This window comes from Octopus sinensis, unplaced genomic scaffold (assembly GCF_006345805.1).
Source record: "Octopus sinensis unplaced genomic scaffold, ASM634580v1 Contig14053, whole genome shotgun sequence".
Classification (NCBI taxonomy): domain Eukaryota; kingdom Metazoa; phylum Mollusca; class Cephalopoda; order Octopoda; family Octopodidae; genus Octopus; species Octopus sinensis.
This window is the reverse complement of record NW_021833089.1, coordinates 33,779-50,656: the sequence shown is the minus strand read 5'-3', so window position 1 is coordinate 50,656 and position 16,878 is coordinate 33,779. Positions and strand designations below refer to the sequence as shown.

At 41.5% G+C, this 16,878-nt stretch overlaps 3 non-coding genes across 3 annotated transcripts; all 3 read right to left on the bottom strand.

Moving 5' to 3' along the window:
• Window positions 1-2,502: 2,502 nt before the first annotated feature.
• LOC115230015 lies at window positions 2,503-2,640 on the bottom strand. The gene has a single exon (XR_003883392.1). It is a non-coding gene; the product is annotated as a U4 spliceosomal RNA (small nuclear RNA).
• A 3,933-nt stretch (window positions 2,641-6,573) lies between these two features.
• Window positions 6,574-6,711, bottom strand: LOC115230010. Its single transcript, XR_003883387.1, has one exon. It is a non-coding gene; the product is annotated as a U4 spliceosomal RNA (small nuclear RNA).
• A 6,040-nt stretch (window positions 6,712-12,751) lies between these two features.
• LOC115230014 lies at window positions 12,752-12,889 on the bottom strand. Its single transcript, XR_003883391.1, has one exon. It is a non-coding gene; the product is annotated as a U4 spliceosomal RNA (small nuclear RNA).
• Between the last annotated feature and the right edge of the window lie 3,989 nt (window positions 12,890-16,878).

The window sequence follows — 16,878 nt, the reverse complement described above, 5'->3', positions numbered from 1 at the left end:
AGCTTTATCAATTCCATCATTCACTGCTGGCTCTCTGGACAATAAGACCAGTCATCTAATTTTGGGTATACTTTACTTTAGCGACTGAAAAACAATTGTCACCCACAATTATGACCCTACTATCGATCTATTGCATTTCAATGTTTTAGTGTTAGGGGTGGGGGTAAGGGTATCTTTTTTTCTTCACAAATGTAAATAAACCCAACCTGTTTCTTAAACGAAGGACATATTCATAGGGCACAGAATTTTTTTACCTCAATAGACGTCATTGATTGGTTGAAATTGAAGAAAAAACAACAACAAATATCTTACAAACCATTGAATCTTCTCAATAAAGCCAAGAGAAAAAGATGTTTTATAAACACATTCAACCAGTATACGAAGTTTAAAAGTGTTTAGTTACGTGGAAATTATTTTAAAAAACTGCCGTTCAAACTGAAAAGATCCGACATGTCTTTTACCAAATGCTCGTCATTTATTAAGTGTTTCAACCATGATTAGGGATTCAAATGTAACCATCTAGTCTTTTGTAAGAGTCAACAGTGACCTTTCCATCTTTTTTTTTTTTTTTAAGCCAAATAGGACTAACCTTAACGACGAAAATATATGTATTGAAGATAAATGAAGCTGTTATTTCTAGCATGTTGAACAGCAAGAGTACATAAACATTAACACACATAAGTTTACCACTTGTAATTGTTTTTAGCTCCAGGTCGGTTCTGATCCAGCAACCTCATGATCCAAATACACGACTACATTATCCAATGCACCTTTTAAATAACAGGGTGTGACATGCGGGAGAATTTGACTATGTTCTGAATTATTACAATTGGAACGTAAAAACCAGAAATGTAAAAAGGTGGGACTCGCTTTACTAAATAATTCATTACTATTAGAGAACATATTCATGTGAAGAAAATGTTTCGGAAAATGAAAATATTATTTAATACTATTAATGATAAGTCAATTTTTAAAACAGTTAAATAATGAAATAGGTTGCCTTTCGTTCCAGGGACGTAGAAGTAACGGAAAACGAAAAGAAAGTGTGACGCCGAGATTGTATAAAATTAAACATGGGTATCCCAAAGCGAAACGAATTTGTAAATACTTGAAAGTAGTTTTATTAAGCATCAGTTTAATACATCTATAAATATATATATATATATATATATATATATTATATATATATATATATATTATATATATATATATATATATATATATATATATATATAATATACATACATATATATACATACATATATATACATACATATATATATACATACATATATACATACACACACAGAGATTTATATGGTCGCCATCCTTAAACCCATTCCAATACAATGGTAAAGGACTAAATAAATAAATAAATGAATGAATGCTGAATAGGAAGGGGGTTACCCCTTCTCTGTCAGTCTGTCTGTCTATCTATCTATCTATCTATCTATCTATCTATCTATCTATCTATCTATCTATCTATCTATCTATCTATCTATCTATCTATCTATCTATCTCCATTGTCATGGAACCTCACCCCAAAAAACAAAAACAATGTTCTCTTCTAAACAACCCGCCACGAAAACAAAAAAAGTTTTATATAAATGAACAAGCTGTTAGTACATTCACAAATTTTTATTTGATAAGCTCGAGAAAGGAACGAAAGCGTTAATAATAACGAACTTTTTTCTCAATATTCAATTTCTGTAAGTCACACCTAACACACTCTATCTCTATATATATACATACATATATATACGTATAGATGTATGTACATATACGTATGTATATATAATTTATATATACTTTTACTTGTTTCAGTCATTTGACTGCGGCCATGCTGGAGCACCGTCTTTAGTCGAGCAAATCGCCCACAGGACGTATGCTTTGTAAGCCTAGTACTTTTTCTATCGGTCTTTTTTGCCGAACCGCTAAGTTACGGGGACGCAAACACACCAGCATCAGTTGTCAAGCGATGCTGGAGAGACAAACACACATTTATGTTGTTTGTAGCTGTTTTGTTAAGAAGCCTGCATCTCAAACGTGGTCTCAGATTTAACCCCACTGCGCGGCATATTGTGCAAGCGTCTTTTGATTTATATATTAGTGTGAGTATGTGTCTATCTGAATGTGTAGCTGCCGTTTGACTGCCGGTGCTAGTTTGTTTACGCCCCGGTCCCGCGAAAGAGATCGGACTTGCCCGATCCTATCAAACCGTCCATCCCAGCCCTGCAAACACACACACACAAGGTAGGGAGGGAGAGTGTCTCCCTTGTCAGCCGTTAGAAAAGTGCTCTTACGTGGTTATGAGTTGTTTGATGATATCAAGGCCATTAGACTGACGCATATTTCTTCTGTTTATGTCTGCACAAAGCTATCGGCAGCTCATTCAGAATTTAATACCCAGTCCTCGTCAAAACTCACACACAAGCACGTATAAGCGCCCACACACGATCACCAAAAGGCTATATTAATGTCTATTCTTTAATTGATATTGCACCTCCTCAGAGGTGAGTAAAAATTGCGTTTGCTATCTATTATGGATAGCAACGCGGGGTATTGGGAATAGTTTTCAACTAGCAATAACCACGCCTCGGATTTACCTCATTGGCCATGGTACCGCCTCTGCGCAAAGCTACCGAAACTGACGCCATTTTTCAACTTAACAGAAAATCAACCCTATACAATCACTGATATTGCTTTTCACTTTATTGTTATTCATTAATTCCCGTGAATAGTAGCAATAGATTTCTTTAGTGGCTGTGCATCGGTTGTATATACTTAATTGTTTAACTAATACAAGAATGCCAAATATGTAGCTTTTATATCATATTTCTGTTTTCATATGTTTGGTATATGACTTCATACAGAAGTGACCTTTGTTTGATGATATCAAGGCCATTAGACTGACGTTTATTTTTGTTTGTGCCTGCACAAAGCTATCGGCAGCTCATCCAGAATTTGTGCCCCGGTCCTCGACAAAACTCATACACTGACAAACAGACATACACACGCATGCATGCATGTACGTACACACGCACACACACACACACACTATTTCTTTATTACCCACTAGGGGCGACACAGAGAAATACATCACAACACATTGAGGACATAGAACAATCTAAAATTATGAGAAATTAATTTTAAAATGAAAATGATAAAATGAAAGCGGTGCTGAACGGCCCCATCCGCCAGCACCACTTACCTGTCCTTCATCACCCATTTCCAATCACAATTCCTTCCTTTCCCATCACACTCTTCGTTTTCCTTTCATACTTCTCTATCTCTTCATCCTGCATTGTCACTTTCATCACTTTTATACCCTTTTCCTCACACAACATCACCATTGTGTCCATAATTTCATCTTTCAACACCGCGCAACTCCCGTCTTCACGTTCATGCCATAAATCTTTATGTATTATTCTCTTTGAGTTCTGGGTGTCCTTCTTCCTCACAACACATAAAAAATAGTGCCTGGGACTTCGTTCGTTCTGTGTGTCTGCATTTGTTTTTGTTTTTCTTGTAGGCGGGGAGTGGGTGGAATCACTGTTTGCAGAGGAAGGATGGGACTCAGAGGGTGCGGGTGGTGTTGGGGTGGGTTGGGGTTTCATACTGTTTGCTTTTTTCTTTCTTTTTCTTTTTTTTCTCCCTTCTTCCCACTCTTGCTGGTTCTCCTCTTCTTCAGTTGCTTCCCTTTCTGTTTGGTTCTCCCTTTCCTTAGTGTCTTCCTTTTTTGGGGGTTCCGTTTCCTTTTCCTTTGGTGGGGGTGGGCAGTTGGCTCTTATGTGGCCTCTCTGGCCACACTTATAACATCGTGGGGCTCTGCTCTCCACCCACACTCTCATAATAATGTTCCCTGTTCTTATATTTTCTGTCAACCTTTCTATTGTTTCCGCTTCTGTCTGTACATTCATGTCCAAGGTGGCACCTCTCACGCCTTCGTATTTCATAGTGGCGTGGAGGATGTCCACCTTTTCCTCGTTTCCCTTAATCACCGCTGCCGTTATGTATTCACCCTCTAGGTGTGGGGGTATTCCCTCCACCCTAATTCTTGTGGTTCTTCTATTTAGATACGAGGGCAGTAAGTATATCTTCTCCGTTTTTACCACCTTGGTTGCTATTTTTCTGGCGACGTTCTCACTTCTATATTGAACCGTTACAGTTCCATACTCCATTCCTCTTGTCAGGTAAACAATTTCCTCTCCAGTCTGTTTCAATGCCTCTTCAATAGCTTCCATATTTACTATTTCAATCCTTCTTCCTCCATTCACGTACACTCTATATTTGATGGTTCTACGGTTGAACCACTCGCCACGCTTTGCTGGAGGTGACAGCTCGACTTCGCCGTTCTCCTCCTCTTTCATAAAATCCTGGAAGCCTGGTAATTTAGCCAGGTCCACCTCTTTTTCTTTCGGCCTCATCACTCCTGCATACGTCTTTTCCAGCCTTCTATCCATTTCTTCCACTGCTCTTTCCAACTCCTCCTCCTCAGATGACGATAATTCCGACAAACTTTCAAATAAATTCTTCCCGAGGGAGAGGCGGTTCATAATCCTTTGTCTGTCTCACCTCAGACAGACAACGGCCGCCAGAACAGACGCCGTGTGACGCGAAACCGTATCAACAATTATTCAAATAACAAATATGGCAACTTACGATAGAAATACTCCAGCTCCTCAAAACACGTGCGACCTGAACAAAACTTGAGCTAACACGCACACACACACTCAATCTCCCACGTAATTTCTGTTTATTCCCGCACAAAGCCATCGGCAGCTAATCCAGAATTTAATTCCCGGCCCAGGACAAAACTCATAGGCACAAACACTCATACATACGCATGCACGACCGAACCTATGCACATACGTCCACATACGCGTATATACACGGACACACACACACATGCGCACCCACGTGATTTCGATGCCTTCTCTTTCTTAAATTTTGAACTAGCTGTCGTTCCTATGCATCATTGCCAAAAAATGACGACGATATGCTTTTGGGGTAGTTGTTGCTCAATAGAGTGTTACTGAGCTTAATCAATTCTTCGTGGTGGGTATCACGATCGCTACTTATATTCATTGCTCGATGAATATATATATATATGTATGTGTGTCTGTGTTTGTCCCCCTAGCATTGCTTGACAATGCTGGTGTGTTTACGTCCCCGTCACCTAGCGGTTCGGCAAAAGAGACCGATAGAATAAGTACTGGGCTTACAAAGAATAAGTCCCGGGGTCAATTTGCTCGACTAAAGGCGGTGCTCCAGCATGGCCGCAGTCAAATGACTGAAACAAGTAAAAGAGTAAAAAGAGTATACCGTTTCAACATACTGATTCATTTTTAAATTGCAATTTTTAGTGTTTAGCTATAAAAGAAAATTCAAATGTCCGAAGAACAGTTTATTTCTGGATTGGAGTATCATCGCATTCAACTATGTAATGTTAATTCGGACATTAGTGTAAATTAGCTTTAGCACTTTGCATTTTACCACATAATATGCTGACTTGGACAGAGTATTCAACTATATGAATTTTAAGAAATCAGATGAGCATAGAAAGTTTGAACACTAAGAAAATTTGAACATCTCACATGCACATTACCGAAGTGACAATTGTCGTTATGATCATAAACGTCTTAGCAAACTGTTGAAAAAAAAAAAACAAAAAAAAAACAGGGCCCATAGATGTTTATAAATCACGAGAAACTGCTCTTTGGACATCAAAAGAAAAGGAACAGAAATTGTGTGAAAGCAATTATGTTAATTCGATTTCAATTTAATTACAATAGTTCCTTTTTTATTTTAAACAAATATTTTGATATGTATACCCCTTTATGTATTTTTTGCTTAGCTGCTATTCTTTGACACCTATCACTGTTATGTTTTAATATTTAGCTATCGAAATAGTAAGTTATAAAATTTTGTATTGGCAGTCGTTCCTATGCATCATGCCAAAAAATGACGACGATACGCACTAAATGGTCAATGGGACTCTAAGTTAAGGGAATCATTTAAACAGAGAACGATTGCAATAGGTTTTCCGACTAAAAGGCTATATTAATGTCTATTCTTTAATTGATATTGCACCATCTAACATGCACTTCACCGCAGTGAAGTGAAAATTGTTGTTATGATTATAAACATCTTAGCAAACTGTTGAAGAAAATTGGATCCATTGATGTTTATAAAACATGAGAAACTGCTGTTTAGACACCAAAAGAAATTGTGGGAAAGCAATTATGTTAATTTGATTTTAATGTAATTACGTTAGTTCCTCTTTTGTTTTCAATAAATATATTGATATTTACACCCCTTTATGTTGTTTTTTGCTCAGTTGCTATTCTTTGATACCTCACTTTTATATTTTAATATTTAGTGCCTTTTAGCTACCGAAATAGTGAGTTATTAAATTTTGAACTAGCTGTCGTTCCTATGCATCATTGCCAAAAAATGACGACGATATGCACTAAATGATGAACGGGACTGTAAGTTCTGAGGAAACCACCACTGCAGTAAGTTTTCCAACCAAAAGGCTATATTAATGTCTATTTTTCAATTGATATTGCACCTCCTCAGAGGTGAGTAAAAATTGCGCTTGCTATCTATTATGGATAGCAACGCGGGGTATTGGGAATAGTTTTCAACTAGCAATAACCACGCCTCGGATTTACCTCATTGGCCATGGTACCGCCTCTGCGCAAAGCTACCGAAACTGACGCCATTTTTTAACTTAACAGAAAATCAACCCTATACAATCACTGATATTGCTTTTCACTTTATTGTTATTCATTAATTCCCGTGAATAGTAGCAATAGATTTCTTTGGTGGCTGTGCATCGGTTGTATATATTTAATTGTTTAACTAATTCAAGAATGCCGAATATGTATTTTTATATCATATTTCTGTTTTCATATGTTTGGTATATGACTTTATACAGAAGTGACCTTTGTTTGATGATGTCAAGGCCGTTAGACTGACGTTTATTCTTTGTTTGTGCCTGCACAAAGCTATCGACAGCTCATCCAGAATTTAATTCCCGGCCCAGGACAAAACTCATCGGTACAAACACTCATACATACGCATGCACGACCGGACCTATGCACATACGTCCACATGCGCGTATATACACGGACACACACACACACACACACATGCACACCCACGTGATTTCAATGCCTTCTCTTTCTTTTTTTTAGTATTAAATGTAATGTTACATTGAGTACTTTTCCACTGAAGTGAAATCAGAATTGAATTCGGAATTTTCTTACCTAAATTTAGGTCGCATGTCATTTCAACTACGCACTCAGAATTTGCTGTTGTACAAATTTCCACATTTCTCCAGGAATTTCAATCATCATCAGAATATTAGAGACAATAAAAATCATTATAGATTTGAAATATTCGTAGGACAAATTACACTAAATATAAAAATCATTTATTCTTATAAACGTTTTTGAAATACTTTTAATCCCTTCATTATATACAAGCGCAAAACCCGCAATCCATGCAAACTTTTATGTTTGTTCTGTGGTGTGTGCGAGATAGTTGATATGTAAAGGCACCTACCTTCTCTTCGCTCCGATAGAGACCCTTCAGTGGTAACGGATCCTTCGTCACAGCCCCGACCCGAACGCTAAAGATAGCAGCTGCTTCACCCAACCTTAGCAACGTCTTCACACGTCTTAACACCTCGACGACCCACGTTGGAAAGGCCGAAATCCCCGCAGCCTGCGCACGCCTCACTGCAGCCCCTTCCGGTTGCCCCAGCTTCCGGTCAACGCACCCAGCTGCTGACGTCATCCCACACGCCACCCTCATCTTAAAGATCACAATCTCTCCGCTCCATGTCGTAGTCCACCATCCAACCGGGAGGGCGCCTTGCGCGTCGAGATCTTCTCAAGCTGGGCACCTCGTTCTCCCCCTCTCCAGAATCGTCGTCGGTCGAAGCGACAATCCTGCGAAGGTCCAAGACGTGTCGCGGCATTCCATCCACGGATACGTTGTTTCTGGAATTGACCGCCGTCACCGTTCCTCTGCTCCATTGAGACGTACAGTGTGCCTTTGGTGGCTTAACCCAGACTTCCTCCCCTATTTTCACGCGAACGGGTCCCTTCTCTTCCTCGTGACCCTCCGGCGCTTTGCTCGGGTGCCTCCATTCATATTTGAACACAGCTCTCTGCGGCGCAGATTCCTCAGCTTACCCGGATCGGGGAGACAAGTTGTACCAAAAAACTGCTTCAAGCGGCGAAATGTGCCCTCTTTCTGCTATGGCCTTGACTGTCCAATGGTGCCTCTCCACGATCCCGTTACCGCTCGGCCTATACGCTGCTCTGAACAAGCGACGCACATTCCACCGATCAAGCATAACCCTCAATGCTTCCGAACGAAACGCCGCCCCGGTGTCCATCAGTAGTTCTCTCTCTAAAAATATCCCGTTCAGGATCTGCGCGATCTCGTCAGCAATGCCCGTTCTTAACTCCCTCCAAATGGCCAGCCAGCCTGACCCGCAGTCGACCATGGAGAGGTAATTCCCTGACGGTAGAGTGTCACAACCACAGCTAGCCTTTTCCAGTTCTGCTCCTCCGAAAGGCTTCCCTGTTCATGCCCACACGGAGCAGGGTCGATGGACTGACACCTGTCGCAGCTCCCAACCACCTTCCGGATGCTTCTCCTAGTGACGTCAGCATCAATTTTCTTCACCAGATACAGAGTCCTGTCCACACCCAGGTGATGCATAGCGTGCAGTCTCTTCAGTTCGCAGTCATCCAACCGACACGCCGCAGCTATCCCTTTCCGGGCCTCCTCCGGTTCTTCCAACCACGCTCTTTTCACCCTGGTCAGTGCGTCTGCCCTGTTTTTTTCCGAAGGCACGAAAACCACATTCAGCTTCAGTCCGAACTCGGCGATCAATTCACCTAGAACTCCTAGACGGCGCTTCACTAACATCTCCGCGGCACCTTTCGTCCGCACTCTCCTTTCACCGGTGATCACCGATCCTACCCAGCCAAGCACAGTGGCCGAATCCGTCCGATCTCAATTGTGCGCAGCCCCCATTTCAGGGCCAAGTTCACCCCTTTCAGCACCGCGTCTAATTCGGCGACATTGATGTGTTTGAAATCATCTGCTTTCCGAAGCCAGGCCGCGTCCTCCACCGCAGCACCTTCGATTGCCAACACAACCCCTATCGCTATACTGCTAGCAGCACACCAGACGGTCCCGCATTCCGTCTTGGGAACGTACCAGTTCCCCCTGACCGGGTCTTCCGCTCTCGTCCTCTCTAGGATTTCCTGCATCATCGCCACCGTCCCTTCCCCCACCTTGTCGCCCCAACTCTCCCCCTCTGCTCGTCTCTTCGTGTAACTACACGCCGTGCGCAGCCATCCGGCGATCGGGTAGTGACCGACCAACTTCCCACACACCGAGAACAGCTCTCTCCTGCTGACGCTGGAACTCAGCTCTGGGATTTCATTCACTCTCCGGAACACCAATTCACCCGATCTATCTCTCCGCAGCTTCAGCCCCAGCGCGGATCCCCCTTCCATCGACTCCGGTGGCTTCGCAATCAGTCCAAACTTCGCCAGATGTCTAACTACCTCGTTGGCTGGCACTACAGTTTCGTCCACCAAAATGTCGTCAATGTAGGAGCTGGTGGCCTTTCTAATCTTGCCGTCTTTCCCTAGGACGGACTTAAGCACTGCCGCCATGATCTTCAGAGCGGAATTCAGCCCGAAACCCAGCCTGGTTAAACAGTACGTCCGGCCTTTGTACCGCACCAGCTGATATCGCCACAGTTTGTCGCTCACATGGAGCTGCAAGTATGCCGATTTCAAGTCGACAATCGTCGCTGCCTCGGTCGACTGTCTCCACGCACGTAACGTCTCGCCACATACGTCTGTCGCCTCACCTCCCTTGTGACACGATATATGCTGGTTTAGCTCCCTGAAGTCCAACACCGGTCTGACTTTTCCCTTCGTAGGCTGCACCACCGCCATCAGGGGTAGCAATCCGCCCGTTACCTCCTCCTTCCAAGGGAGAAGGACCCCTTTCTCGATCCACCTCTCCACCCCGTCTTCAAACGCAACCCTGGCGTGGCCTTTAAGGGTATGTTGGTAACAGCTCACCCTGTTTTCCAGCGTCGGGTGCTCGTCCTTCCATTGCCACTCTATCGTCCACCGCTGACCATCGAACACCGCCTGAAAGTCTTTTTCCTCGATGGTGTAAGCGGCGCAGTCCCTCGCGGGGCTCTGCTCTCTCTGGCGATCCTGGCTCGCAGTGCACGACGCCCCCACGCTTCCGAACGTGACCTCATTTCCCACAACACCGACGCCACCAAGGCAGTTGATGGCGTCCATCCCCATCACCACATCAACACCATCTATCACGTGTTCAGCCACAATTACCTGCAGCCTTAGCGTCGCGCCGCGCACCACTATCTCTACCTTGCTGCTGCCTCTGCAACGGATTTCGCTGCCGTCGACCGCCCGGACGCTACTAGCCCCGTTCCATTCCTTCGTCACCCTTGAAGTCACAAGGGTGGTCGTACAGCCCGTATCCACGAGGGCCTTGAACGTCTTCCCCTCGGCTTCCACGTCAATTAATGGCAGCGTCTCCAATAACGCCTCTACTCGTTTGCGGGGAAAGTTCGAGAGGCAGCAACTTCCCCGCAGTCGTTTCCCTGGTCGCAATCACGGGCGATGTGCCCTGTCTGCCTGCATCGATAGCAAACGGGCCCCATTTGCGTACAGTCCCGCGCCATGTGCGACCCCTGGCATCTAAAACACCGACCTGTGAACGGCCGCTTCTGTACGTCTTTCTCCGGTCGTCGTCCGTCTTTACGCACCTCCGTCACCGCCATCGCTATCGCCTTCCGCCCAGATTGTCGCGTCAACACGCGGACTTGAGTCACAGTTCGCTCAGTGCCATCTTTTTAATCCCGGGCAATCGTTGTAGGTGAATCCCTACATCGTCGGGGAACCCATTTACGAACGCCAGCCGCGCCGCTCGCCCCAGCCCTTCTCCCGTAAACCCAGCCAGCGTCGCTAACCTTCTAACTTCTGCCGCATACTCGTCCACTTGTCCCCCCGTCCACTGAATCGTACCCAGCTTAGCAAAAGCTGTGTATTCACATACTGTATCGGCATCCCGCAATCGTTGCTCTATTTTTTCCTCGTTCAGACGTTCTTCCTCGTCCATCTCAAGGTATAGCGTTAACGCACTCCCTTCTAAATACAGCGCCATAAAACTTTCCACATCGCTTATACCTTGCAGTCTTGCCACCAGCCTGATTTTCCGCATCCAGGCCACTACATCGCCTTCGCCATTGAAGGGTCTGATGATGTCGCTGGCGATCCTGATTTTCGCAGACATCGTGGTGACGACTTACGTGGAACGCCGAAATAGCTTGTGGTGTGTGCGAGATAGTTGATATATAAAGGCACCTACCTTCTCTTCGCTCCGATAGAGACCCTTCAGTGGTAACGGATCCTTCGTCACAGCCCCGACCCGAACGCTAAAGATAGCAGCTGCTTCACCCAACCTTAGCAACGTCTTCACACGTCTTAACACCTCGACGACCCACGTTGGAAAGGCCGAAATCCCCTGCTGCTTCATTAAAAAACAAAATCGACATTGAATGAATAAACAAGTGAAACAATATGACTATCACAGTCATTTTGATATTATAAAGCAGTAGAATATAACAATATTCTTGCAGTTATTTTTTATATATAAATTTTCAACACAGCTCTTCAATATCCTCCCGAAGAACCTGAGAGACCTGCATGGGGTGGATACAGATGTCTTTAAAATGAAGCTGGATCTCTTCCTGTCAGGTGTCCCAGATGAACCAACTTCACGGCAGGAGGGGCAGATGAGGGCAGCTGCATCGAACTCTCTCATGCACAAAATAGCAGTTGCTAGAAAGCCTCCATGAAGTGAAACCAAGTAGCAACACCAAATGGCGGTGCCCCAGCATGGCCACAGCTCATAAGCTGAAACTAGAATCAATCAATCAATACTGATTATATTATATTTTTAAATTGCAATTTTTAATGTTTAGCTAAAAAAAAAAAAAAAAGAAAATTATGTACGATGAACGGTTTATTTCTGGATTGTAGTATCATCGCATTCGACTGTTTAATACCAATTCGGACATTTATCTAAATTAGCTTTAGCGCTTTTCCTTTTCCCACATAATTTCCTGAAATGTCCAGAGTATTCAACAATATGAATTTTATGAAATCAGATGAGCATAGAAAGTTTGAACATCACACATGCACTTTACCGAAGTGAAAATTGTTATGATTATAAACATCTTAGCAAACTGGACCCATAGATGTTTATAAATCATGAGAAACTGCTGTTTGAACATCAAAAGTAATTGTGTGAAAGCAATTATGTTAATTTGATTTTAATTCAATTACGTTAGCTCCTCTTTTGTTGTTAATAAATATTGATATTACAATACACCCCTTTATGTGACTTTTTGCTCAGTTGCTATTCTTTGCTACCTGTAACTTTTATATTTTAATATTTAGTGCCTTTTAGCTACCGAAATAGTGAGTTATTAAATTTTGAAGTAGCTGTCGTTCCTATGCATCATTGCCAAAAAATGACGACGATACGCACTAAATGATCAACGGGACTCTGAGGAGACCATTTAAACAGAGACCGACTGATACTACAACTGCAGTAGGTTTTCCAACCAAAAGGCTATATTAATGTCTATTCTTTAATTGATATTGCACCTCCTCAGAGGTGAGTAAAAATTGCGTTTGCTATCTATTATGGATAGCAACGCGGGGTATTGGGAATAGTTTTCAACTAGCAATAACCACGCCTCGGATTTACCTCATTGGCCATGGTACCGCCTCTGCGCAAAGCTACCGAAAATAACGCCATTTGTCAACTTAACAGAAAATCAACCCTATACAATCACTGATATTGCTTTTCACTTTATTGTTATTCATTAATTCCCGTGAATAGTAGCAACAGATTTCTTTAGTAGCTGTGCATCGGTTGTATATATTTAATTGTTTAACTAATACAAGAATGCCAAATATTTAGTTTTTATATCATATTTCTCTTTTCCTATGTTTGGTATATGACTTCATACAGAAGTGACCTTTGTTTGATGATGTCAAGGCCATTAGACTGACGTTTATTTTTCTGTTTATACCTGCACAAAGCCATCGGTTGCTCATCCAGAATTTGTATCTGGGTTCTCGACAAAACTCATACACTGACAACACACATATACACGCACACACAAAGGTAATTCCAATGCTTTCTCTGCTTTTCTAATTATTAAGTTTAGTGTTATATTGAGTACTTTTCTACGGAAGTGAAATCAGAATTTAATTCAGAATTATTCCTACCTAAATTTAGGCCGCATGGCACTTCCACTGCGCACACGGAATTTGCCATGGCGCAATTTCCACCTTTCTACGGAAATTTTAGGCATCTTCATAATATAAAAACAATTGAAAATCATTATAGATTTGAAATATTCAGAGGACAAATGACATTGAATATAAAAATAATTCATTTTTAGAAACGTTTTTGAAATACTTTTAATTCTTTCATTATATATAATGAAGATAAAAACCCCGTTATCTATGCAAACTTTTGTTTGTTCTCGCGGAGAATTACTTATGCCTTTGGCCCATTCGATTACGATTTCAAAAAACAAAAAACAAAAAAAAATTTATATGGAACAGTAAAAGTTGTAAAATATGACTATTGCAGTCAATTTGATATAGTAAAGTAGCAGAGTATAACAATATTCTTGCTGTTCTATATATAAGAGATGAGGAATTATGTACATTATTTACGTTATTTACAGTTGACGGATATTTGTCTTCATCTTTTTTGTTGTTAACAAAACTTTTCGGCTGACATACCCCCCAATCTTCATCAGGTGTCTTGGGGAAATTTCGAACATGAGTTCTCATTCTTAAGGTATTTTTCGATGTTGTTGTTGTTGGTGTTGTTGATATCACATCTAGACTCACCACCTGGCTGGATTCAATGGGGGTATCCTTGATCAATTCTGTGAAGTGGGTGGAATTCTTCACGTACGATGTTGACTGTTCTGCTAATGGACTGATTATATCCACAAGGAAGCGGCTCAGTGGATGAATACAACCAGATGGTGAGTCTAGATGTGATAAGTCTGTTCACTAAAGTCCCAACTGGTGAAGCACTATCGGTGATTCAAGAAAAACTAGTGATAGTCATCCATCTAAAAGAACGCACTAGTATACCAATAAGAACTTGATGGAAATGTTAACCTTGTAATGAACTCGTGTGAATATCTTCTCTGGACCTTTTGGGGGTGCGAGAAGCAATCACTTTCCGTTGCTTTAATAATCCAGATTCTCTACCAGTCAGAAACAACAAGACGCAGACGTAAATAATATATATCTACTTTATTCTCTCTATGTGGAACAGATAATTGGTGTATCTGGCATCCCTTTGGTATAGATGTGTCTCAGCTGAACCTTATCGCTGTAAAATAAGAAAGTGTTCAAATGCAAAACGACACTTGTCAAAGATGGCGTCCGGAGAAAGGAAGATGATGTAGTCTGCAACAATTTGGTTAAAGCCTTCGGCCGACTGCTATCAAAAATGGACAGAGAGAATATACGTGTTGTACCTTCGATAGCCATGTCTCAAGTCGCTGCTGACTGCTGCTAGTGGTCAAACGTTCTACGATCCCCTTGCCTCGGCTAACTGCCACGTAGGCAAAAGGGTCCTACTTCCGGTGGTGAAAGCACCAACCCCGCACGCGCGAAACAGGAATGGACGGTGCGCGCGCGCGCCGCTGTATAGCGTCACTACAACCTTCTGTGTAGAAACTACCTACTTAAATATGGACACTGCTATATCAACAGAAGAGGGTTTAGCTATTGGTTCGCTATTATCACCGATAATAGCCAATATATAATGGAATACTTTGAGAATTTGACTTTAGGATCTACAACACTAAAACCAACCCTATGGTTGCGATATGTTGATGACACCTTCATACTCTGGCCTCACCAGGAAGATATCCCAGTGCTGTTAGATCATGTGAACTCAATAAAGCCATCCATACAGTTCACAATGGAAAAAGAAAAAAGACAATCAGCTAGCATTCCTGGACGTATTAATTATACGCACCAAGTAATTATTCAGGACATCCGTATACCGCAAGCCGACCTTCACTGGACGATGTCTCAACTTCAACTCCCGTCATCCATACAGTGTAAAGATATGGATTGCTCAGTGCCTAAAACATCGAGCAATGAATATAAGTAGCGATCGTGATACCCACCACAAAGAATTGATTAAGCTCAGTAACACTCTATTGAGCAACAACTACCCCAAAAGCATTCTCTCCACTCCAATTATGAATAAAAGAGAGGATAAAACCAATAAACTGTCCACAGTCTGTCTACCCTATGTGAAAGGCCCCTCCGAAAAGATACAAAAGATATGTAGCCCATATGACATCAGGACAGTATTCAAAAGTAATATAACACTTCGCAAATATCTCTTTCGAGTAAAACCACCAACAGAAGAGAATATGACTAAGAACTGCGTGTACTCCATCGCATGCAGTTGTCGTAGGTTATACAAAGGCGAAACATGCCGCCCTTTCAAAATAATGATAGAGAAACATCGCAAAGCTGTGACACGAGGAGATATTGATAAATCGGGTATAGCTGATCATGTATGGAAAAATGGAGACCACCTCCCCCTGTGGGATAAAGTTAAAATAATAGACAGAGAACACCACTGGAAAATACGAGAACCTCCTAAGCAGACCAAGTGCAGATATGAACAGCATATGGGAACCGGTATCAAGGAAGGATAGGAGAATATTAGACTTATGAGTCCTAAAATTCACTCCATAATTGCCCACTGGCATATGGCGTAGGGTTAAGAGCGCTGGCTACTAACTCCAAGTTCGATTCCAGGCAGTGACCTTAATAATAATAACAACATCGAAAAATACCTTAGGAATGAGAACCCAGGTTCGAAATTTCCCCAAGACACCAGATTAATGCTTGAGGGTATATCAGCCGAAACGTTGTGTTAACAACAAACAAGATGAGGACAAATATCCATCAATTGTAAATAATATTCTTGCTGTTAATTTTTATATATACCGTTTCAACATACTGATTCATTTTTAAATTGCAATTTTTAGTGTTTAGCTATAAAAGAAAATTCAAATGTCCGAAGAACAGTTTATTTCTGGATTGGAGTATCATCGCATTCAACTATGTAATGTTAATTCGGACATTAGTGTAAATTAGCTTTAGCACTTTGCATTTTACCACATAATATGCTGACTTGGACAGAGTATTCAACTATATGAATTTTAAGAAATCAGATGAGCATAGAAAGTTTGAACACTAAGAAAATTTGAACATCTCACATGCACATTACCGAAGTGACAATTGTCGTTATGATCATAAACGTCTTAGCAAACTGTTGAAAAAAACAAAAAACAAAAAAAAAAACAGGGCCCATAGATGTTTATAAATCACGAGAAACTGCTCTTTGGACATCAAAAGAAAAGGAACAGAAATTGTGTGAAAGCAATTATGTTAATTCGATTTCAATTTAATTACGATAGTTCCTTTTTTTTTTAAACAGATATTTTGATATGTATACCCCTTTATGTATTTTTTGCTTAGCTGCTATTCTTTGATACCTATCACTGTTATGTTTTAATATTTAGCTATCGAAATAGTAAGTTATAAAATTTGTATTGGCAGTCGTTCCTATGCATCATGCCAAAAAAATGACGACGATACGCACTAAATGGTCAATGGGACTCTAAGTTAAGGGAATCATTTAAACAGAGAACGATTGCAATAG